This window comes from Gorilla gorilla, chromosome 9 (genome assembly GCF_029281585.2).
Source record: "Gorilla gorilla gorilla isolate KB3781 chromosome 9, NHGRI_mGorGor1-v2.1_pri, whole genome shotgun sequence".
Taxonomy (NCBI): domain Eukaryota; kingdom Metazoa; phylum Chordata; class Mammalia; order Primates; family Hominidae; genus Gorilla; species Gorilla gorilla.
In genome coordinates this window covers 81,470,749-81,494,070 of record NC_073233.2, presented here as the reverse complement: position 1 = coordinate 81,494,070, position 23,322 = coordinate 81,470,749, and the positions used below count along the sequence as shown (strand labels likewise).

At 46.5% G+C, this 23,322-nt stretch overlaps 1 protein-coding gene across 3 annotated transcripts in view; it reads left to right on the top strand.

The window, feature by feature from the left end:
- Window positions 1-4,546: 4,546 nt before the first annotated feature.
- FAM168A (family with sequence similarity 168 member A) overlaps window positions 4,547-23,322 on the top strand; it is a 200,123-nt gene continuing 181,347 nt past the window's right edge. For 2 of the 3 annotated variants that reach the window (XM_031015970.3, XM_031015968.3), the window contains exon 1: window positions 5,433-5,564. The gene's annotated coding sequence lies outside the window, so the exon portion shown is untranslated. Of the gene's footprint in view, window positions 4,635-5,432; window positions 5,565-23,322 lie in introns of those variants that run through there. The other variant, XM_055356768.2, reaches the window with a different exon arrangement.

The following is a 23,322-nucleotide window of genomic DNA, read 5'->3' as shown; positions in this document are numbered from 1 at the left end:
AGTAACAGGCAAAGGATAGCGTTTTGACACTGTCATTTTGACTTCGAGTTTGTTTTGATGGGGTTGCAGAAAAAAATTATGGTAGAAATAATCAACACAAAATAAAACTGACAATGGCTAAATCTACACATGATGAAATTTACTATGGATAAAAAAGCAAACTGAATGATCCCATCTTTGTTGGTAACACTGCAATCTGCAAAGTTGTTCCCTGGGAAAATTCTACTTACAAATAATCAATACAAGATAAATCCAACAATGGTTCAAATTACTGTCAGGAAAAGGTGGACTTGGTAGAAATAATGACTAACAAAGAAATTTCATTATAACCCACCAATAATCAGTAAAAATTGATAAAAATAAAACTGTTGGGTGAATCAAATTTTTTTCTTGTAAAATTCATAAAGAATATATCTTTTTTATTATTTTTTAGAGACAGAGTCTTGCTCTGTCACCCAGGCTTGAGTGCTGTGGTGAGATCATGGCTCGCTGCAGCCTTAAAATCCTGGACTCAAGTGATCCTCTCGCCTCTGCCTCCTGATCAGCTAGAACTTACAGGTGCGTGCCACCACACCCAGCCAGTTTTTCTATTTTATTTATTTATGTTTTTGAGATGAAGTCTCTCTCTGTCGTCCAGGCTGGAGTGCAGTGGCACGATTTCTGCTCACTGCAGGCTCTGACCCCCAGGTTCAAGTGATTCTTGTGCCTCAGCCTCCTGAGTAGCTGGGACTACAGGTGCGCACCACCACACCTGGCTAATTTTTTGTATTTTTAATAGAGACGGGGTTTTACCATGTTGGCCAGGGTGGTTTCAAACTTCTGACCTCAAGCGATCCGCTCATCTTGGCCTGCGAAAGTGCTAGAATTACAGGCGTGAGGCACGATGCTAAGCCCAATTTTTCTATTTTTTGAAGAGATGGGGTCTCACTGTGTTGCCCAGGCTGGTCTTGAACTCCTGGCCTCAAGGGATCCTTCTGTCTTGGCCTCCCAAAGTGCTGGGATTATAGGCATGAGCCACAGCACCGAGCTGCTAAACAATATACCTTGAGGCCGGGCGTGGTGGCTCACGCCTGTAATCCCAGCACTTTGGGAGGCTGAGGCAGGCAGATCACGAGGTCAGGAGATTGAGACCATCCTGGCTAACACGGTGAAACCCCGTCTCTACTAAAAATACAAATAAATTAGCTGGGCGTGGTGGCAGGCGCTTGTAGTCCCAGCTACTCAGGAGGCTGAGGCAGGAGAATGGCGTGAACCCAGGAGGCAGAGCTTGCAGTGAGCCAAGATCACGCCACTGCACTCCAGCCTGGGCGACAGAGACTCCGTCTCAAAAAAAAAAAAAAAAAAAAAAATATATATATATATATATCTCTCTCTTGATAAAAATTCAGTATAGAAAAATATTTTTAAAAGTTAGAAATCACTTAACTGTGCTATATCAAAAACTTATCCAGGAATTAAATTGATTTAACAGAGTTCATTTCTTTAAAACTTTCATAAATTCATTAATGTTGATATAATTCAGAGTTGAAAGTTTACATACCATGATTTTGCAGGGATTTAGAGAGAGAATTCTCAAGTGGTTAGATGAAGGGTTTGGACTGTAAGTGGTATTTTACAGTCTTTAAAGCACTTTCACACCCATTGTTTCATTGGATTCTCCTAATAACCTTATGAGGTGGCAGGGCAGGCAGGACTCATTCCTTCCATTTTGTGGGTGTATTATAGTAACTGAGATTTCGAAAAGTTAAGGGACTTACTAAATGTCACCCATCATGTTTATGGCAAGTTCTAATTTAGGATCTGATTCTCAGATTACTAGTCCAGTAAGCTTCTCATACCTATTTATTCTCCTAACTCAGACAATGCTTTACTTGCTGGATAGACCAAGCTAGCCCCTACTAGATAGACCGCCTAGCCCCTACTTTGTGCCACTAGGAGAAAGAAGTGGGGAAATGGAAGAGGAGAAGACGGGGTTTAGAAGAGGGCAAGGTCAGTGTAACACTAAGAGGAAGAGACTTGTTTGTCACATAGCCAACATATGATAGGTATCTTTCTCATTATTCTCAGAAAAGGCAGAAGAGGGGCTGAGATTTTAAGGCTGGGAGAATAGGATGTAAAGGGAGATGGGCAGTTTGAAAAAGAGAGTGCCTTATGTATTTGGGGAAAGTGAGTTCTGAGGGACAGGAGTCTAACTAGAGTGAGATGGGGTGAAGCTAGACACGCTGCAGCGGGATGGGGACTAAGTCATCCTCTGAGCTAAGCAACCTGGGCTTTTTCCTGTAGGCCTGTAGTAGAGCTAAAGTGTCCTAGTTGTTCTTACAGAACACCAAGGAACAATGGCATATAAAATTGAAAATATCAAATTCTGCTGGGCGCAGTGGCTCATGCCTGTAATCTCAGTACTTTGGGAGGCCGAGGTGGGCAGATCACTTGAGTCCAGGACTTTGAGACCACCTTGGGCAACATGGCGAAACCCTGTCTCTATAAGAAAAAAGAAAAATTAGCCGGGCATGGTGGTGCCTGTAGTCCCCGCTACTTGGGAGGCTGAGGTGGGAGGATCACATGAGCCCAGGGAGTCGCTGCGGCAGTGAGCTGTGATCATGCCACTGAACTCCAGCCTGGGCGACAGAGTGAGACTCTGTCTCAAAAAATGAAAAAAGAAAAGAAAATATCAAGTCAAACAGGGCTTAAATGAAAAAAATCGTGAAATCAAAAATAATCTGATACTACGTTCTGTATTCTAGAAGAGCTGGACACAGGGGTCAGAAGAAGAGAAAAACTTTTTTAAAGTGCAAGACATATAGCTTTGTGTAGGCAGAGCTGCATAGGCCCTTTACAATAACTCTGCACCTCTCTCTTCACTTCCTCTCCCCACCGTGATCTCTGGCCAACAGATTAGAAACCACTGCTATAAGAATTCAGATAAGCCGGGAGCGGTGGCTCACGCCTGTAATCCCAGCACTTTGGGAGGCCGAGGCGGGCGGATTACCTGAGGTCAGGAGTTCAAGACCAGCCTGGCCAACATGGTGAAACCCCATCTCTACTAAAAATACAAAAAAAAATTAGCCAGGTGTGGTGGCACATGCCTATAATCCCAGTTACTCGGAAGGATGAGGCAGGAGAATTGCTTGAGCCCGGGAGACGGAGGTTGCAGTGAGCCGAGATTGCGCCACTGTACTCCAGCCTGGCTGACAGAGCAATACTCTGTCTCAAACAAACAAACAAACAAACAAACAAAAAAGAATTCAGATATAAGGAAAACCAGTGTGTCTAAAATATGTTCTAGGGAAGGTAGGACTTTGGCTTGAGTTTGAAGAATGAATAAGAGAAAAGGAGAAAATGGGTGTGGAAAGACCAGAAACGGAAAAATTTTGAGAAGATGCATTGAAAATTGAGAAAATTCTCCCTTCCAACTTTATGAATTGGAAGTGACTACTATTATTTGTTTTAATAGTGGAACTATTAAAACCAGGCAGGCACAGTGCTGAAGCATGAATGAGGCAATGGGAAGCCATGGAAAGCATCTAGGCAGCAAAGAAAGGTTGTTAGATTTGGAAATTATGTTTTTTGGAAGTAGCACAGCTTAAAAAATTGTCCAGGTGTAGTGTGGCTCACACCTGTAATCCCAGCACTTTTGAGAGCTGAGGCAGGAGGGTCTCTTGAGGCCAGGAGTTTGAAACCAGCCTGGGCAATATAGTGAGACGATGTCTCTTACAATTAAAACAAAACAAAAAACAAAACAAAAGAAAACAAAAAACAGTCGTTATGTGCTCCTTTTAAACAATTCAAACAATATGAAAATAAAAATTACAGCCGGGCACGGTGGCTCATGCCTGTAATCCCAGCACTTTGGGAGGCTGAGGCGGGCAGGTCAGGAGGTCAAGAAATCGAGACCATCCTGGCCAATATAGTGAAACCCCATCTCTACTAAAAATACAGAAATTAGCTGGGTGTGGTGGTGCGTGCCTGTAGTCCCAGCTACTCAGGAGGCTGAGGCAGGAGAATTGCTTGAACCCGGGAGGCAGAGGTTGCAGTGACCCGCGATCGCCCCCACTTTACTCCAGCCTGGCTATAGATCCAGACTCCGTCTCAAAAAACAAAAAAAACCTACGTGCAATCTGACATCCTTTCCCCCAAGATAATCATTGCTAATATTTTGGCGAACCTCTTTCCTGAAATCTCTCCATGCTTGTAGCATATTGTGTCAAACCTCACATAAATGCACTCGTGTAGACATGCTGTTCTGTAATCAACGTTTTCCCCGAAGAATAAATTGTGAATAGCTTTTCATGTCAATAGATTTATATCATTTTAAATGGCTCCTTAGTATTGCATTGTATGTATATGTCACGTCTTATTTAAGCAGCACCCTATCGATGAACATTTACTCCCTTCATAATTAACTACGTCATATAACAACTTTGTGCATTCATCTTTTCGAAATTGTTCGATCATCTTTTTAAGGTAAATTCTTAAAAGTAATGGAGCTGGGTCTAGAAGTATGCCCTTTGTCGTTTGGATTCAAGTTGCCGAATCGTCCTCAAATTTGCAGGGAGACCAGCGAGGAAGCTCTGGCATTAGTTCTGGTGAGAGACAGCTGAAACGGAGATGGCGAGGGACGAACAGAATCACAGGTGATCTAGCCCATCAAGGCCCATCCTCGGTGGGCTGGCGTATTCCTTCCCTTTTTCCTCTCTTTCACTTCTTTTTCTTAACATGGAGGAAGAAACGAGAACTCCATCTCCCAGCATTTCGCAGGGACCACACTCCCTGGGAACTGTAGTACCGGGTCTGAGAAGGGTCCGGAAGGAGAATAGGAAGCTGAGGGGCATGCTGGGAGGTGTAGTCGAGAGCGAGAGAGCGAAAGAGCGAGAGAGAGAGAGAGAGAGAGAGAGCGAGAGAGCGAGAGAGCGAGAGAGCGAGAGAGCGAGAGAGCGAGAGAGAGAGAGAGAGAGAGAGTGTGTGTGGGGGTGTGTGTGTGTCTATGCAAAGAGGATGGAGACGCTGCGAGTACGGCCCCTTGGGGATGGGGCCTCGGGTGACCTGACTTTCCTCACAGGTGGTCTTTGAGTCTACAAAATCCGCCAGCGGATGGTTGGCTGTATTCCATTGTCCGTGACCGGGGAGGGCGCGGCCCCTCTGCACCGGGCTCGCGGCGGGAGGCGCAGGCCGCGCGCGGGCTAAAGCAGGGCATGCCGGGAGTTGTGGTCCCGGCGCTCTGAAGCTGTGGGACGTGTCGCGGCGCCGCGCCGGCTCCTCCTTCCCTGCCCTTCTGAGCGGTCCCCCGCCTCCTCCCTCCGCCTCCTCCCTCCGCCTCCTCCTCCCTCCGCCTCCTCCTCCCTCTCCCGCAGCCGAGCGTCCCCTCCCCCCACCCGTCGGGCTCCTCGGCGGCTACTGCAGAGGATTCAGAGCCGAGTCGCTGAGGAGGAGGCTCCGGTCCCCGCGCGCCATCCGACACCCTACTGGACACGGGCGAGAGCGTCGCCGCCGTAGCCTCCGGAGAAGACAAGGGCATCGCCGCCTCAGCCGCCGCCGCCGCCTTTTTCGCCTGCAGCTGCTCACCGGTGAGGAGACTCCCCCCGCCACAGGGTCCGCTGTTCCTGAGTCTGGGCCGGTGGCGCTGGCGAGAATGAGAGGGGAGGCTGCGGAGCCCCCGTGCAGGTTGGGGGGAGGGGGTTGAGGTCGCGATGGAACGGCGGGCTGGCGGGGGAGACTTGTCCAGGCGCTGGCCGGGGGTGGGGTGAGGGTGGGACCCAAGCAGGTTGGGGGGCGGGCGACAAGGGAGGAGGACTTTTGATGGAGAATAACCCAACCTGGGACAGGAGAGTGGGGTGGGGGCGTCGGGTTGGAATTCGGGATGGTCTTGGGGCGAGGTGGAAGATGAGACTAGGGTGGGATGGCTTTTAATGGGGGAGGGGACTGAATGAGGGTGGTGATTTGGGTTTGGCCTGGAGCAGTTGACAGCTTGGGATCTGAGCTGGGGTGAGGGGTAGGGGAATGATTTCAACGGAGAGTGAGTGGCATGTACAGGGTTGGTTAGGGCCCTGCGTAGTGTTAATTCAGGAGGGTGGAATTTGGGGTGGACCTGGGGCAGGATGATGGAGGTGGCAGGAGTTGGGGGTGAGGGGCTTGGCATGGGTTGAGACCCAAGCTTGAAGTGGGTGTTTGTCATCTGGGGCTGGTGGAATTTGTGGAGACTTATGGAATAGCATGGGTTAGGATAGAGCAGAAGAGTGCAATTTGGGGGTTTCCTGGCGTGGGCTGATGGAGGTTGGAATAGGAGTTGGTGGAGGTGGGACATTCAGTGAGGGGAGTGTGATGGTGAGCTGGCAGGAAGGGGTCACATTGGAAGTCAGGCCCGAAATGGGAGGACAGGGATGGAAATGGAGTGTGGGGCACAGTGGGTTGGATTTAGGGTGATATTACAATCACTGGAAAGGGCATGGTGGCTCCTTGGTTGCAGGGTCAAGGCAGAGGAGGGCACATAAAACATCACTGGGCTGCATTCATTGAAAGGATAGCGGCAGGGGTGAGCAAAGTTGGGGGATGGTATCTTGAAGAAAATATCCCTTGGCCAAGGTGGCAGAGGGAGTTTTGGAGAAGGACTTTCGGAGATGAGCTGGTAGGCCTGGGGAGGTGGTTGCTGATGGTGAGGTGGCACAGGGGAAATTTAAGGAATGGGAGACCTGGAGCTGTTGGTATGGATGGGGCAGAGAGGATGGAGAGGGACAGTGCGCTGTGCTGGGAGCAGGGGGGAATTGGGTTGGATTATTTTGGTGGTGAAGGATTGGGATGGCCTCCAAGAGACACATGAGGGTTAAGGGTTGGAATACTTAAATGGACAGCCTTGGTGGCTGTGGTTGGGTGAGAGGCAGTAAGGCTGTTAGAGGGGACTTTGCAGGGGACACGGAAGAGACCTTCTCATTCTTAGGGGCCATTTTAATCTGTTCGGTTGATGTTTTTGTTTGTTTTATTTATATTAGTATAATTTGGAAGTCAAGTCAGCCCAAAGGGTAAAGTTGAAAGGGGATTTAGTTAAGGTAGAATTAAGGAGGGGAGGGTGTCTTCTGTTATTTGTATATCATAAAAAGTAAGTTGGGGGAAAAAAGCATACTTCCAAACTAAAGGTGGGAGAAGATAAACTGGAATGTAGTGGATATCTTTCTATATGATGTCTCTGCCTTTTCTTTTCCCCTCTCCTCCTGGTGCATTTAAAAACTAGCCAGGCATTTTGAAATTTAAATAGATTTGATGAGCTTGAGATTGTTAAGGGTGCATTCCTTGCTTGAGAACTAATGAGTGAGCCTGAAAAATATGAGACTGAATTTATTTTGTAGGTAGGTAACAAGCACATAGGCAAAAAGAGCTTGGGCCTTTTTTACCCCCTCTTTAAATTGATTGCTTGAAGACGCCATTTGTTAGTGTCCTGGTTTGCAAGGCAATTAGGCCCATCATTGTATTGCAGGCTAATAATCCTGAGATGAGTCTTGGCACCACCGCTTTATGTAAACAGAGAAGACAGGAAATATCATAAATATTCATTGGTGAGATGGTTTGGTACTGATGGAGTTTTTCATATGATTGTCTTTTGACATTGATAAGATTTAAAATAATTGGACTGTATTTCTAAAGATTGAATTTTCTTCCAAAGGAATTCAGGTGATCAGAATTCTGTCAGATGTGAATAAATAAAGCATATTGAGTCATTTTTATTTTATTTTTTGGGGAATGATGTTGATGTAGTTGCATTGTATTAACTACAGAAACAGTATCTCCACCTATTCATCAGAAATTCGATTTAAACCTTAGCGATATGCTCATTCTTAGGGCAGAACGATGATAATGGAAGGTACACAGGAGTGCAAATGGAGGGAACATCTTTAGAGAAACAGTTCTATGGACCTAATTGCATTAACTGTGATAATATGTTAAACATAAAGTGGCTGTTGATTAGAGCTCAGACTGAAAAAAAATGAGGAGGGATGTAAAGAAGATAAAATTGGCACCATTGGGATCGAAATAATTCTTTTTATTTTTGTTCAAGCTTCAGAATTTAGCTCGCAAACAAACCATTTTCCTTGGCTTTCACGATTGAGCATATAAAAATACCATTTAGAATCTTTTTTTTTTTAGCTCCGAAATGGGCAGAATGATGGAACGTTGGACTTATCCTTTGAATTGAAAGTGTTTTGTAATGAGGAAGCTTTCTGTATTATAATAAAGATCAGGTTTGAGCAGTTACCTGTAATTCAGTGAGACTGTAATCTAATGTGAGCATTTCTCTCATAACTTTACTCTGAGGTCTAGACGTTGTTTTTGCAGATCTGCAGGCTTGGTCTAGAGGTGGGATGTTTATATTAAAGCCCTAGCTTTTGAAAGCCCAAAATGAAAAGTGCCTGGGAGAAATGTGTTGGTGGATTTTTTTTTTCCACAGCCATGGTTACCTGTGTAGTAGTAATGTGTTTTTGTATCTTTACCTCATTTGATCCTCCAGATATCTTGGTGAGAAGAGAGCAGATGGAGGTATTGGTAGACAGAAGCCTTGGTGGAACGAATAGCCCATGAGTTTAGGAGTTGAGTCCCAGATTCAAATCCCAGTTCTACTACTTGAAAGCTGAGTGATTTCAGTCAAGTCATTAAAAACCTTTCAGATGGCCAGGCGTGGTGGCTCACGCCAGTAGTCCCAGCACTTTGGGAGGCCGAGGTGGGTGGATCACTTGAGGTCAGGAGTTTGAGATCAGCCTGGCCAACATGGCAAAACGCCATCTCTACTACAAATACAAAAATTAGCTGGTAGCACGTGCCTGTAATCCCAGCTACTTGGGAGGCTGAGGCAGGAGAATTGCTAGAACTGGGGAGGTGGGCAGTGAGCCACGATTGCGCCATTGCACTCCAGCATAGGCAACAAGAGCGAAACTCTGTCTCAAAACAAACAAACAAAAAACAAACAAAGAACCTTTCATATTTAGTGGTAATGGCTGCAAAACATTGTGAACATAGTTAATACCACTGAATTGTACACTTAACTTTGGTTAAAAAGGTGAAAATACACACACAAAAAAACCTCAAAAACCAAAAAAAAACTGGCCAGGCATAGTGGCTCACGCCCATAATCCCAGACTTTGGGAGGCTGAGCTGGGAGTATTGCTTGAGCCTAGGAGTTCGAGACCAGTGAGGGCAACGTAGGGAGACCCGTCTCTACAAAACAAAAAAATTTGCTGGGTGTGGTAGCGTATACCTGTAATCCCAGATACTAGGAGGGAGGTGGGAGGATTGCTTGAGCCAGGGAGGTCAAGGCTGCAGTGAGCCATGATCGTGCTTCCCTGCACTGCAGTCTGGGTTACAGAGTGAGACCCTGTCACACAATCAAACTTTCATACTTCACAAGGCTGTCAAGGGGAACAAACCAGTTCATGTCCTGAAAACACTGTACATATATGAAATATCTGTTCACTATTTATTTATTTAATGAATGTCTGCTAAGTGCCGGGGGAAATAAAAATGAACAGAAAGCAGTTGTCAAGGAGCTTTCAGTGTCATGGGAAAGATAGACAAATATGGTGAGAAAAGTGAGGCAAAATGAATGCTGTGGTTAAATGTGGGTTTTGAAGTCTGTCTACCACTTACTATTAGCTGTGTGACGTTGGGCACAATGGGCTCATCTGTAAAGTGGGAATAATAGAATTAACATCATAGGATTGTTTTGAGGATTAAATAAGATAATCAATGGAAAGCATTTCACACAATGTGTTTTATAGTACACATTAAAAAAATTAGTTGCTGCCTTTATTGTTAGAAAGATAGGCAGAGGCTAGAATGGTGAATAGCCTTGTGTGCCCTACCAATGAGTTCTTAGTATTGTGGTATTTATTAATGAGGTATGATTTGGTTTTATGATCTCATGCATATTTGCATGTTTACAATCTAGGAACTTTAAGCAGTTCTTTAAATGCCAAAGTCCTAAACAGATGTTAGCTCTTAGCTTCCTCATTAATAAAATAAGAAGAAAAATTATGCTCTGAGAGGTTAAATGACTTGTTTAAGGTTACACAGTCAGTGGAAAAGTCTGGGTTACAGCCCCCAAATTCTAATTTGTCATCCCCATTTATATCCTTTTTTTAAATTGTAAAATATGTCATATGTATAAAAGTATATTTAACGTAAACCCACAACTTAGAGAATAACAAATTGAAGGCTTTTCTACTTGCTACCCAGCTTAACAAAAAGGAGATTTCTAGTACCTTTAAAGCTTCTTGTGAGGTCCTACTTGATTGAATCTCCCACCTTCTCTCTCCCTCAGAGATAAACAGTTTCCTAAATTTTATGTGAATCATTTCTTTGCTTTTCTTTATACTTTTACCAAATATGTGCATATCCCTAAACAGTATATTTTTTACCTTTGCAACTTTTTATAAATAGAATTATAGGATAAATATTCTTCTGACTTGCTTTATTCTTATTCTTATTTTTTAACTTTTAAAAAAGCTTTATTTCTTCCACCATTAAATAATGTATGCTCATGATAGAAACTAGAAATTACAAAAAGTAAAAAGAAGCATAAGTATTGTTTTTAGTCCTATTAGCCAGTAACACTTTTTTTTTTTTTTTTTTTGGTAGAGACAGGGTCTCGCTATGTTGTCCTGGTCAAGTCAAGTGATCCTCCTTCCTCGGCCTCCCAAAGTGCTTACAAATGCAGGCATGTGGCACCATGCCTGGCTGGCAAATGCTTTTTGTAGAAAATATTTTGTGCCACATATGGCCTCTGTTGTTCTTTCTCCTCCCTTCCACTCCCCTTCCTTTTCGTCTCCCCATCTCCCTCCCCGTTCTTCTCCTTCCTGAAGCCCCTCCTCTTGCTTCTCCCCATTCCTTCTTCTCCCTCCCCTTCTCTTTCTCCTCCTTTTATGTGGTTTTAAGAATGTAAAACTCACAGGCCATAGAAAAATAGGCCATGGGCGGGCCATAGCTGGCCGACCCCTGGTACGTTAACAGAAATCAACTCAAAGTTGTAAAATATTGAAGAGCAAAGAGACTAAACCAAGTTCATATTTCTTTCTCTATTTTGTTAAATTTAGTTCCTTGGACAGTTATGCATATCTTTAGTATTGAAAACAATGGTATAGAATTTTTTTGTCAAATTATGTTTATCTAAAAGTTTAACATTTTATTAAACGAGCCATTATTTTCTGTATGAAGACACTCTGAGAAAACCTCAGTTTATAAAGTTCCAATACACCTCCTCCTCCTGCCAGTTAGGCAGGTGTCTGGGTCCTTTCAGGATATGCCTATTTTATGATGATATAGGTTGTGCTTTTTCTTAGATATAGACATTTTGAAGGAACCCTGAGATGATGTATTTTTCACAGTAAACTTCAATCCCTGGCTACTTGAGATTATGATCTTGATTTGCCTTCTGATCATGTCCCTCAAGCTTGACGATTTCTGCTAACTTGTATTTCTTTTCTAGCCTCTGTTTTATAATTTTTCTAAGTATTTTAGTTTTCTAATGTGTCTTCCTCTATCTTTTATTTTGAGTTGATAGCAAATGTCTCTATCAGTAGATAACAGCTATGCTATTTATACTTATGCAAATATAATGGTGCCATTTTATATATAGTTCTTAGGTTGGTCATGTGGCATTATTTTCATTTTAAGGATGAAGAAATTAAGACTCTAAGAGGGTAGCTGGGTGCAGTGGCTCACACCTGTAATCCCAGGACTTTGGGAGGCCAAGGTGGGAAGATCGCTTGAGCCCGGGAGTTCAAGACCGATCTGATCAACATAGTGAGATCCAGTCTCTACAAAAAACAAAAATATTACCTGGATGTGGTGGCGTGCACCTGTGTTCATAGCTATTTTGGAGGCTGAGGTGGGAGGATCACTTGAGCCCAGGAATTTGAGGCTACAGTGAGCTATGATCATACCTCTGCTCTCTAGCTTGGGCAAGACTATATCTCAATAAATAAATGAATAAAAAGATTCAAGAGGGTAATTTGTCTTAGGCCGTAGGACAAGTAGGGAATTAGTAGGGAAAGACAAAAGGTACCTAACATTTGAGTGTCTATGGCAGGCAGTATGCTGGGTGCTTTCTTTTCCTTATAGATAGAATTTAATCCTCATATTTCTATCGTATAAGGAATTGTGATCATTTTACAGAAGAAGAAACTGAAGCAACTGAGGCATATAGTGATTAACTAGTTTGCATTTGTTTACATAGCTAGTAAGAGAAGAAAAGCTCGTATTTAAAAACCTGATCTGCCTTGCTCCAGAGCCATTGTTCTTTTTGTTGTACTGCTGATAAATCTTCCTGGTTTTAAGCTGTTAAATCAGTAGTCTTTTTTTTTTTTTTTTGAGACAGAGTCTCGCTTTGTCTCCCGGCCTGGAGTACAGTGGCACGATCTCTGCTCACTGCAAACTCTTCCTCCCAGGTTCAAGTGATTCTCCTGCCTTAGCCTCTTGAGTAGCTAGGACCACAGGCCCGTGCCACCATGCCTGGCTAATTGTTTGTATTTTTGGTAGAGATGGGATTTCACCATGTTGGCCAGGCTGGTCTTGAACCCCTGACCTCAGATGATCTGCCTGCCTCGGCCTCCCAAAGTGCTGGGATTACAGGCGTGAGCCTGCACCCAGCCTAATCAGTAGTCTTCAACCTACTTAGACAGGTAGTATCTGGCTACTCTTTAGAATCACCCGAGGAGCTGTTTAAAAAAAAAAAGATATGTGTCAGTTCTACTCTCGACCAGTGTTAACAAAACTTCTGTAGGTGAGCATAAGGCAGATGTGTGTATATTTATATAGAAAATATAAATTAAAAATAAATTATATTGAGGTATGTATAACATGTAGAAAAAAATGCACAAAATGTATAACCAGCATTCGGATCAAGAAAGGGAACATTATCTCCTCCTCCAAGGAAACCAACAACTTCTAATAATGTAGATTATTTTTGCCTGTTTATGACGTTTCATAGGTATGACTGGCTTTTCATATATAATATATTTGTGAGACTCATTTATTCTTGTATGTAGGTGTAGTGTGTTCTTGCTTATTGCTATGTAGCAACAGTTTCTCAAACATTTTGGTGTCTTCACATTCATATTTATTGACAACTCCAAAGAACTTTTGCTTGCAGTGGCGCAGTCATGGCTCACTGCAGCCTTGACCTACTAGGCTGAAGCGATCCTCCATCCTCAGCCTCCTAAGTAGCTGGGACTACAGGCATGTGCCACCATGCCTGTTTATTTAAAAATTTTTTTTCGTAGAGACAGGATCTTGCTCTGTTGCCCAGGCTGGTCTCGAACTCCTAGGCTCAAGCAATTCTCCTGCCTCAGCCTCCCAAAGTACTGGGATTACAGGCGTGAGCCACTGCCTTCAGCTGTGTTAGCATATTCTAATGAAAATAAGTATATTATTCTAAATGTAAAAAATTAGAATAATATTTTACATTTAAAACAATCTCTTTAGTGTCTTATTGGATCTGCCTCTGTATTCAGTCTGTTGCAATTTGTTGTTTTGCATGGAATATAAAGAAAATCCAGTCCCACAAAGGAGGAATTTTCTTTTTCTTTTTAGACGGAGTTTCACTCTTGTCGCCCAGGCTGGAGTGCAATGGCAGGATCTCGGCTCACTGCAACCTCCGCCTTCTGGGTTCAAGTGATTCTCCTGCCTCAGCCTCCCAAATAGCTGGGACTACAGGCGTGCGCCACCGCGCCCAGCTAATTTTTGTATTTTTAGTAGAGACAGGGTTTCACCATCTTGCTCAGGCTGGTCTTGAACTCCTGACCTCATGATCCACCCACCTTGGCCTCCCAAAGTGTTGGGATTACAGGCGTGAGCCACCGTGCTCAGCCAAAAGGAGGAATGTTTTTATATAATTGTGGATATTCCTTTTTGATACTACACCAGTCATGTCCAACCCTTTGAATGTGAGGACTTTTTTGCTTATCTGTAGTGGATATCATGAAAATTATACACACTTTTTTTTTCTTTTTTTTTTTTCCAGCTTATCAACTATCGTTAGTGTTGGTGTATTTTATGTGAAGCCCAAGTCAATTTTTCTTCCAGTGTAGCCCAGGGAAACTAAAAGGATGGATGCCCATGTTACACCAAAACTTGACAATTGGTAGTTTGTTAAGGTTCATTGCCTTGTACAGTCTGAACCATATCACTGAGCTTTTCTTTTTTTTTTATTTATTTATTTATTTATTTATTTATTTATTTTTTTTATTGATCATTCTTAGGTGTTTCTTGCAGAGGGGGATTTGGCAGGGTCACAGGACAATAGTGGAGGGAAGGTCAGCAGATAAACAAGTGAACAAAGTTCTCTGGTTTTCCTAGGCAGAGGACCTTGCGGCCCTCCGCAGTGTTTGTGTCCCTGGGTACTTGAGATTAGGGAGTGGTGATGACTCTTAAGGAGCATGCTGCCTTCAAGCATCTGGTTAACAAAGCACATCTTGCACCGCCCTTAATCCATTCAACCCTGAGTGGATACAGCACATGTTTCAGAGAGCACAGGGTTGGGGGTAAGGTCACAGATCAACAGGATCCCAAGGCAGAAGAATTTTTCTTAGTACAGAACAAAATGAAGTCTCCCATGTCTACCTCTTTCTACACAGACACGGCAACCATCCGATTTCCCAATCTTTTCCCCACCTTTCTCCCCTTTCTATTCCACAAAACCGCCATTGTCTTCATGGCCCGTTCTCAATGAGCTGTTGGGTACACCTCCCAGACGGGGTGGTGGCCGGGCAGAGGGGCTCCTCACTTCCCAGTAGGGGCGGCCGGGCAGAGGCGCCCCTCACCTCCCGGACGGGGTGGCTGGCCGGGCGGGGGGCTGACCCCCGCCACCTCCCTCCTGGACGGGTTGGCTGGCCGGGCGGGGGGCTGACCCCCCCACCTCCCTCCCGGACAGGGCGGCTGGCCAGGCGGGAGGGCTGACCCCCCACCTCCCACCCAGACGGGGCGGCTGGCCGGGCGGGGGGCTGACCCCCCACCTCCCTCCCGGACGGGGCGGCTGGCTGGGCAGAGGGGCTCCTCACTTCCCAGTAGGGGCGGCCGGGCAGAGGCGCCCCTCACCTCCCGGACGGGGCGGCTGGCCGGGCGGGGGGCTGACCCCGCCACCTCCCTCCCGGACAGGGCGGCTGGCCAGGCGGGAGGGCTGACCCCCCCACCTCCCACCCAGACGGGGCGGCTGGCCGGGCGGGGGGCTGACCCCCCACCTCCCTCCCGGACGGGGCGGCTGGCCGGGCAGAGGGGCTCCTCACTTCCCAGTAGGGGCGGCCGGGCAGAGGTGCCCCTCACTTCCCCGACAGGGCGGCTGGCCCGGCGGGGGGCTGACCCCCCCACCTCCCTCCCGGACGGGGCGGCTGGCCGGGCAGAGGGGCTCCTCACTTCCCAGTAGGGGCGGCCGGGCAGAGGCGCCCCTCACCTCCCAGACGGGGCGGCTGACCGGGCAGGGGGCTGACCCCCCCACCTCCCTCCCGGACGGGGCGGCTGGCCGGGCAGAGGGGCTCCTCACTTCCCAGTAGGGGCGGCCGGGCAGAGGCGCCCCTCACCTCCCGGACGGGGCGGCTGGCCGGGCGGGGGGCTGACCCCCCCACCTCCCTCCCGGACGGGGCGGCTGGCCGGGCAGAGGGGCTCCTCACTTCCCAGTAGGGGCGGCCGGGCAGAGGCGCCCCTCACCTCCCGGACGGGGCGGCTGGCCAGGCGGGGGGCTAACCCCCCCACCCCCCTCCCAGATGGGGCAGCTGGCCGGGCAGGGGGCTGACACCCCCACCTCCCTCCCGGACGGGGCGGCTGGCCGGGTGGGGGGCTGACCCCCCCACCTCCCTCCCGGACGGGGCGGCTGGCCGGGCGGGGGGCTGACCTCCCCACCTCCCTCCCGGACGGGGCGGCTGGCCGGGCGGGGGGCTGACCCCCCCACCTCCCTCCCGGACGGGGCGGCTGGCCGGGCAGAGGGGCTCCTCACTTCCCAGTAGGGGCGGCCGGGCAGAGGCGCCCCTCACCTCCCGAACGGGGGCGGCTGGCCAGGCGGGGGGTAACCCCCCCACCTCCCTCCCGGACGGGGCGGCTGGCCGGGCAGGGGGCTGACCCCCCCACCTCCCTCCCGGACGAGGTGGCTGCCGGGCGGAGACGCTCCTCACTTCCCAGACGGGGTGGCTGCCGGGCGGAGGGGCTGCTCACTTCTCAGACGGGGCGGTTGCCAGGCAGAGGGTCTCCTCACTTCTCAGACGGGGCGGCCGGGCAGAGACGCTCCTCACATCCCGGACGGGGCGGCAGGGCAGAGGTGCTCCCCACATCTCAGACGATGGGCGGCCGGGCAGAGACGTTCCTCACTTCCTAGATGGGATGGCGGCCGGGAAGAGGCACTCCTCACTTCCTAGATGGGATGGCGGCCGGGCAGAGACGCTCCTCACTTTCCAGACTGGGAAGCCAGGCAGAGGGGCTCCTCACATCCCAGACAATGGGCGGCCAGGCGGAGACGCTCCTCGCTTCCCAGAATGGGGGGCGGCCGGGCAGAGGCTGCAATCTCGGCTCTTTGGGAGGCCAAGGCAGGCGGCTGGGAGGTGGTTGTAGCGAGCCGAGATCACGCCACTGCACTCCAGCATGGGCGCCATTGAGCACCGAGTTAACGAGACTCCGTCTGCAATCCCGGCACCTCGGGAGGCCGAGGCTGGCAGACCACTCGCGGCTAGGAGCTGGAGACCAGCCCGGCCGACACAGCGAAACCCCGTCTCCACCAAAAAAATATGAAAACCAGTCAGGCGTGGCGGCGCGCGCCCGCAATCGCAGGCACTGGGCAGGCTGAGGCAGGAGAATCAGGCAGGGAGGTTGCAGTGAGCCGAGATGGCAGCAGTACCGTCCAGCTTCGGCTCGGCATCAGAGGGAGACCGTGGAAAGAGAGGGAGAGGGAGACCGTGGGAGAGGGAGAGGGAGAGGGAGAGGGAGAGGGAGAGGGAGAGGGAGAGGGAGAGGGAGAGGGAGAGGGAGAGGGAGAGGGAGAGGGAGAGGGAGAGGGAGAGGGAGAGGGAGAGGGAGAGGGAGAGGGAGAGGGAGAGGGAGAGGGAGAGCATCACTGAGCTTTTCATGCTCTATTACATTAAAATCCATTGGTCTGTTCGTACTTTGTTAGATCTTTTACCCGTGCATAATTTTTGTAGCATTATGCATTGGTCATTTGGAAAATATTGGTTCACTGAATATCTTAGTCTGCTCAGGCTGCCATACCAAAATGCCATAGACTGGGTGGTTTAAACAACAAAAATTTATTTTTTCGCAGTGCTGCAGGCTAGAAAGAAGTCCAAGATCAGTGTTCCAGCATGGTTAGTTTTTGGTTAGGGCTCTCTTACTGGCATCTAGATGGCCGTCTTCTCGATGTTTCCTCACATGGTGGATTGGAGAGGGAGAAGAGAGAGAAAGAATAAGTGCAAGTGAACAGGCAAGCTCTCTGGTGTCTCTTTTTGAAGGCACTAATCCCATCATGGCAGCCCCACCCTCATGACCTAATCTAAACCTAATTATAAATCATCTAAACCTAATTATCTCCCAAAGGATCTGTTTCCAGATACTATCACATTGAGGAATAGGGCTTCAATTTATGAATTTTGAGGGGAGGCAGTTCAGTCTATATTACTGAGTTATTGTGGAGCATCTTTTTTGAGACTGGGTTTCACACTGCAGTGCAGTCAGTGGTGCATTCACGACTCACTTTGGCCTCAACTTCCTGGGCTCGTGTGGTCATGTAATCCTGCCACCTCAGCCTCCCGTGTAGCTGAGACTTCAGGTGCAGGCCACCGTGTCTTGCTAATTTTTGTAGTTTTTCATAGAGATGGGATTTCACTGTGTTGCCCAGGCTGGTCTCCAACTCCTGGGTTCAAGTGATGCCCCTGCCCCAGCCTCCCAAAGTGCTGGAATTACAGATGTGGGCCACCGCACCTGGCCATGTGCAGATCTTCTGAACTGTATAATGTTTAAGAACCCACATTTGTTAATATCACCGCTCATCTCATCAGACAAGTCTTTTCTAATTTTCACTTGAAAGCTCAAATTTTATCATTGGCAACCAATACTGACAGTTGTTTTCGTTGAAGTGACAGTCTCACATTGTTCATTTTCAAAAAATTGTCTGCCAAACATCCAAGTCTGAATAATCATAATTTTTCTGCCAGTCGTTTTTTTCAAGTAAAAATGGTGTTTATTAAAAAAAGCAGCCAGTACAGTTTGCAACTCAATTGCACAAGTGCTTTAGTGCTTTTCTTTGAGACAATTCTTGTACCTTAATATGCAGCAGAAATGCTTTATGCGAGGCTTGGTGAGGTGGCTCACGTCTGTAATCCCAGCACTTTGGGAGGCCAAGGTGGGTGGATCACCTGAGATCAGGAGTTTGAGACTAGCCTGGCTAACATGGTGAAACCCCATCTCTACTAAAAATACAAAAATTCGCTGGGCGTGGTGGCACACACCTGTAATCCCAGCTACTCGGGAGGCTGAGGCAGAAGAATCTCTTGAACTAGAGAGGCAGAGGTTGCAGTGATCCGAGATTGCGCCACTGCCCTCCAGCCTGGGCGACAGAACTAGACTCCATCTCAAAAAAAAAAAAATGCTTTAAATGTGCATTCCATTTTTCCATTTCTTCACATAGAATATGAAACAGATGTATAATTAAGGATTAAGATTTAGTAAAATTAATACTTTTTTTTTGAGGTGGAGTTTTGCTATGTTGCCCAGACTGGTCTTGAACTCCTGGCACTAAGTGCTCCTCCTGCCTCAGCTTCTCTAGTAGCTGGAACTACAGCTCTGCACCACTGTGCCTGGGTAAAATTAATAGTTTTTATGACTTCCAGAAGATTCCTTTTTTTTTTTTTTTTTTTTGAGACGGAGTCTCGCTTTGTCACCCCAGCTGGAGTGCAATGGTGCGATCTGGGCTCGCTGCAACCTCTGCCTCCTGGGTTCAAGCAATTCTCCTGCCTCAGCCATCCAAGTAGCTGGCATTTCAGGTGCCCGAAACCATGCCTGGCTAATTTTTGTATTTTTAGTAGAAACGGGGTTTTTGCCATGTTGGCCAGGCTGGTCTCGAACTCCTGACCTCAGGTGATCCGCCCACCTCGGCCTCCCAAAGTTCTGGGATTACAGGTGTGAGCCATTGCGTCTGGCAAGAACATTCTTTAATGAAACTGAAACTTAGTTTTTTTTGTTTTTGTTTTTTAACATGTCCATGAAGAATGCAATGACACTATTACAGTTTGGTGTGACTGCCTTGATTCAGTATAAAATGATGTATTTTTATTTGTTGATATTATTATGTTTCTAGGCTTTACTTATTTCTTATTGGGGGAATGGCTGATGTTGTCAAACCTTTACTAAAAATACTGTTTTGAAAGCCAATGTGAATGCAATTTTTTCTTTGCCTTAGTAGAATAAAAAAACTTTAGAGTTGAACAGTTTCACAACTTTGTCAGGATGTTAGAAAATTAATTGGGCTTGGTGCTTACTTTTCTCCACTTTGTGGTTAAGGAAAGGTGTGAAATGGCTTTTAGAGAACTATCCATAGCTATGCATAAGAGTGGTTTTTAAGGTATATTAGGTCTCCCTACCCTTAGCCTGGTACATTTACAGTAGAAAAAGACAAAGGTACAGATGTAGCCATAGGCAAATAATCTTGTATAATGACTTTGGTTTTTCACTGTGATTGGACAGAGGAGAATGGAGAAAGAAGTAGTCTAGACAAGTCGTAGTGCTAAACATTATTTTATCTTCCAGTTAACACCCCTGTATAGCCTGGAAACTTTGTTCTGGGGGTGGGAAATTAACATTCATTGTGTACTGACGTTGTGCTAGGCCCTCTTATCTTACTTAAACCTGACAATTTTTCTGTGTGTATGTGACCATATTTTTTAGTTTTAGACATTTAAAAAGATGATGATGATGATTTTTTATTTTTCTTGAGATGGGGTCTTGCTATATTGCCCAGGCTGGTCTTGAACTCCTGGACTCAAGTGATCATCCTGCCTCAGCCTCCTGCATGGCTGGGACTACAGGTATATGTCATTGCACCCTGCTGTGGTGGTCATAATTATTTTATGTGTAAGAAAACAGAGGCTCAGAGATGTTGAGCCTATGCAGGCCCATCAGCCAATAAGTGACTAGGGTGGGATTTAATCCCCAGACTTTTCTGCCTCCAAAACCTATGAGTGCTTTTTCCTATGTGACATGCTGGCTTCCAGAGACAGTGTCTCACTGATTATTTGTATATCCCTGATACTTGGAACTTAGCAGGGGCTTAGTACATTTTTGTGGAGTGATTGAGCCAGTGCTAAGTGAGTGAACCAGTTTGTACAGAGGAGGATATAACCCACTCTGAGCTAATGTGCATGTTGGTACTACAAAGTATAGAGTAATGCAGTGGTTTTGCACACTAGGATCTGGTCACCATTTGTTGCTATGGGGAAAGGGTCAATCTCTTTTTTTTTTTTTTTGTTTGAGATGGAGTCTTACTTTGTCACCCAGGGTGGAGTGCAGTGGCATGATCTTGGCTCACTGCAGCCTCTGCCTCCCGGGTTCCAGTGATTCTCCTGGCTCAGCCTCCTGAGTAGCTGGGTTTACGGGCACATGCCACCATGCTCAGGTAATTTTTGTATTTTTTGTAGTGACGGGGTTTCACCATGTTGTCCAAGCTGGTCTCAAACTCCTGACCTTAGGTGATCCTCCTGCCTTGGCCTCCCAAAGTGTTGGAGTTATAGGCGTGAGCCACTACGCCTGGCCAGGGTCAGTCTTCTTGATGATAAATGTAAAACTATTTAAATAATTTGGATATTTAGTAGTCTAAGAAATTTAATGGGATGAATTTTCCCTAGATTGTTAATGATCTCTTTAGAAATACATACTGCATCTACTTTGTTCTGGCTTACTCTCTTAATAGCTATGAGACCTTGGGTGTGTTACTACACTTTTCTGTGTTTCATTTTTGTAACCTTTAAAAGGGAAATGTAGTAATAATAGTACATAATTCCTATGTAGTTGTGAGGATTGAATGAGATAATTCGTAAAGAACTTACCACAGTGCTTGGCAAATATTAATTACTCAACAAATGGTAGCTGTTATTAATGTTATCTTTCTAGAGCAGAAGTATGGAATTTATTGTGACTTTCAGTATATGAAGAAGGAATAATGTTTTGTCTTTTAAAACACCTTTATTAGAGAAATTAAGCACTGACTTTATTGGTTTCTGTATTTTGGGACCTATTTTCTGGTTGTAGCTTACTTGGTCTCTTCTTGGCAACAGAGATCAAACTTTGGCTATTTGCCTGGATTTCTTGGTGAACCAGTGGAGGTATGGTATGACCTTTGACTCTCCATCATTCTTTTTTTTTTTTGGTAGAGATGAAGTCTCGTTATGTTGCCCAGGCTGGTCTTGAACTGCTGGCCTCAAGCAATCCTCTGCTGCCTTGGTTTCCCCGAGTGCTTGGACTCTATCATCTTTTTAAACTTTGTGGTTTTTGGTTGAAACAGATTGGATTGTTCTGGAGAGTTCACTGAGGTTGATAGTTTTTTCTCAATTAAAAATGTCAGTGGACTGGGCGTGGTGGCTCACGCGTGTAATCCCAGCACTTTGGGAGGCTGAGGCGGGCGGATCACGAGGTCAGGAGATCAAGACCATCCTGGCTAACATGGTGAAACCCTGTCTCTACTAAAAATACAAAAACAAAATTAGCCGGGCATGGTGGCGGGCGCCTGTAGTCCCGGCTATTCTGGAGGCTGAGGTGGGAGAATGGCGTGAACCCGGGAGGCGATGCTTGAAGTGAGCCAAGATTGCGCCACTGCACTCCAGCCTGGGTGAAGGAGCAAGACTCCGTCTCAAAAAAAAAAAAAAAAAAAAAAAAAGTCAGTGGGCCAGCCATGGTGGCTCACACCTGTGATCCCAGCACTTCTGGAAGCCAAGGCAGGAGGATCACTTGAGACTAGGAGTTTGAGACCAGCCTGGGCAACATCTCTACAAAAAAATTAAAATAAATTAGCTGGGAGTGATGACACATGCCTGTGGTCCCAGCTACTCGGGAGGCTGAGGTGGGAGGATCGCTTGGGCCCAGGAGGTCGAGGCTGCAGGGAGCACTGATCATGCCATTGCACTCCAGCCTGGGTGACAGAGTGAGACAATGTCTCAAAAAAAAAAAAGTCAGTGAATGTAAAAAACACCGCTTTCTAAATTTTTTCTGACTAGATCAATCATCATTGAGGAGGTACAGTATTTCTCCATAATCCCCTGCCCCAGAAGCAAAGGAGCGTTTTTAAAAATATATTTCTGTGTTTACTTACATTTTGATCAGGCTGTATAATTATGAAGGGAAAAACCAACACCCTTTAAAATGAGCACGCCTGAAAGCCTGCCCTTCAACCAAGTGTCACTGTAGGGACACTGTCTCCTAGATAGGAGTTAGTGTTAAACTCTTGACTTAAAACCTTTGAGATGAGGTCCAGGTTTCCCAATATGGTATCTGAGGTAGTTCAAGATCCTCTCCCCAACTTCTTCACCATTGTCATTTATTGTCTCTCCTCCTGGCTTATACATTTTACCTCCAGTACTCCTGAAGTTTGCATTGTACTATGTCTGCAGTTCTTCAGATGTGCAGTGCCTCTTTTCTCACTGTCTTTGCACGTGCTGTTCTCTTGGCCTAGATATCTCTTTGTTACTCTTAATTGGTCTACTCTGACTTAGCCTTTAAGACTCAGCCTAGGAGATAACCTTTTCCAGAAGGTTTTCCGTGACTTCCTAGGTTGGGATTGGGTACCCCATCTCTGGGTTACTCTGATTGTGGTTATCCATTTATTATTTGTTGGTCTCTTCCACTTGCAGTGGACAGGAGTTGTATCTGATCATCCTTTTATTCTCAGAGCCCATCTTGGGACCTTGTACAGAATAGGCATCAGTAAAGACATGTCAGGTGAATCCATCATTTCAAACTGGCCTATTAACAGCTCTAATTTCCCAATGAGTCAGTTACTCCATGTTGCTCTGGGCTGAGTTTTTTTTGTTTGTTTTTGTTTTTGAGACAGAGTCTTGCTCTGTCACCCAGGCTGGAGTGCAGTGGTGCGATCTCGGCTCACTGCATCCTCTGCCTCCTGGGTTCAAGTAATTCTCCTGCCTCAGCCTCCCGAGTAGCTGGGATTACAGGTGTGCACCACCATGCCCAGCTAATTTTTGTATTTTTAGTAAAGACGGGGTTTCACTCTTTTAGCCAGGATGGTCTTGATCTCCTGACCTCATAATCCGCCTGCCTTGGCCTCCCAAGGTGCTGGGACTATAGGCATGAGCCATTGCACCTGGCCTA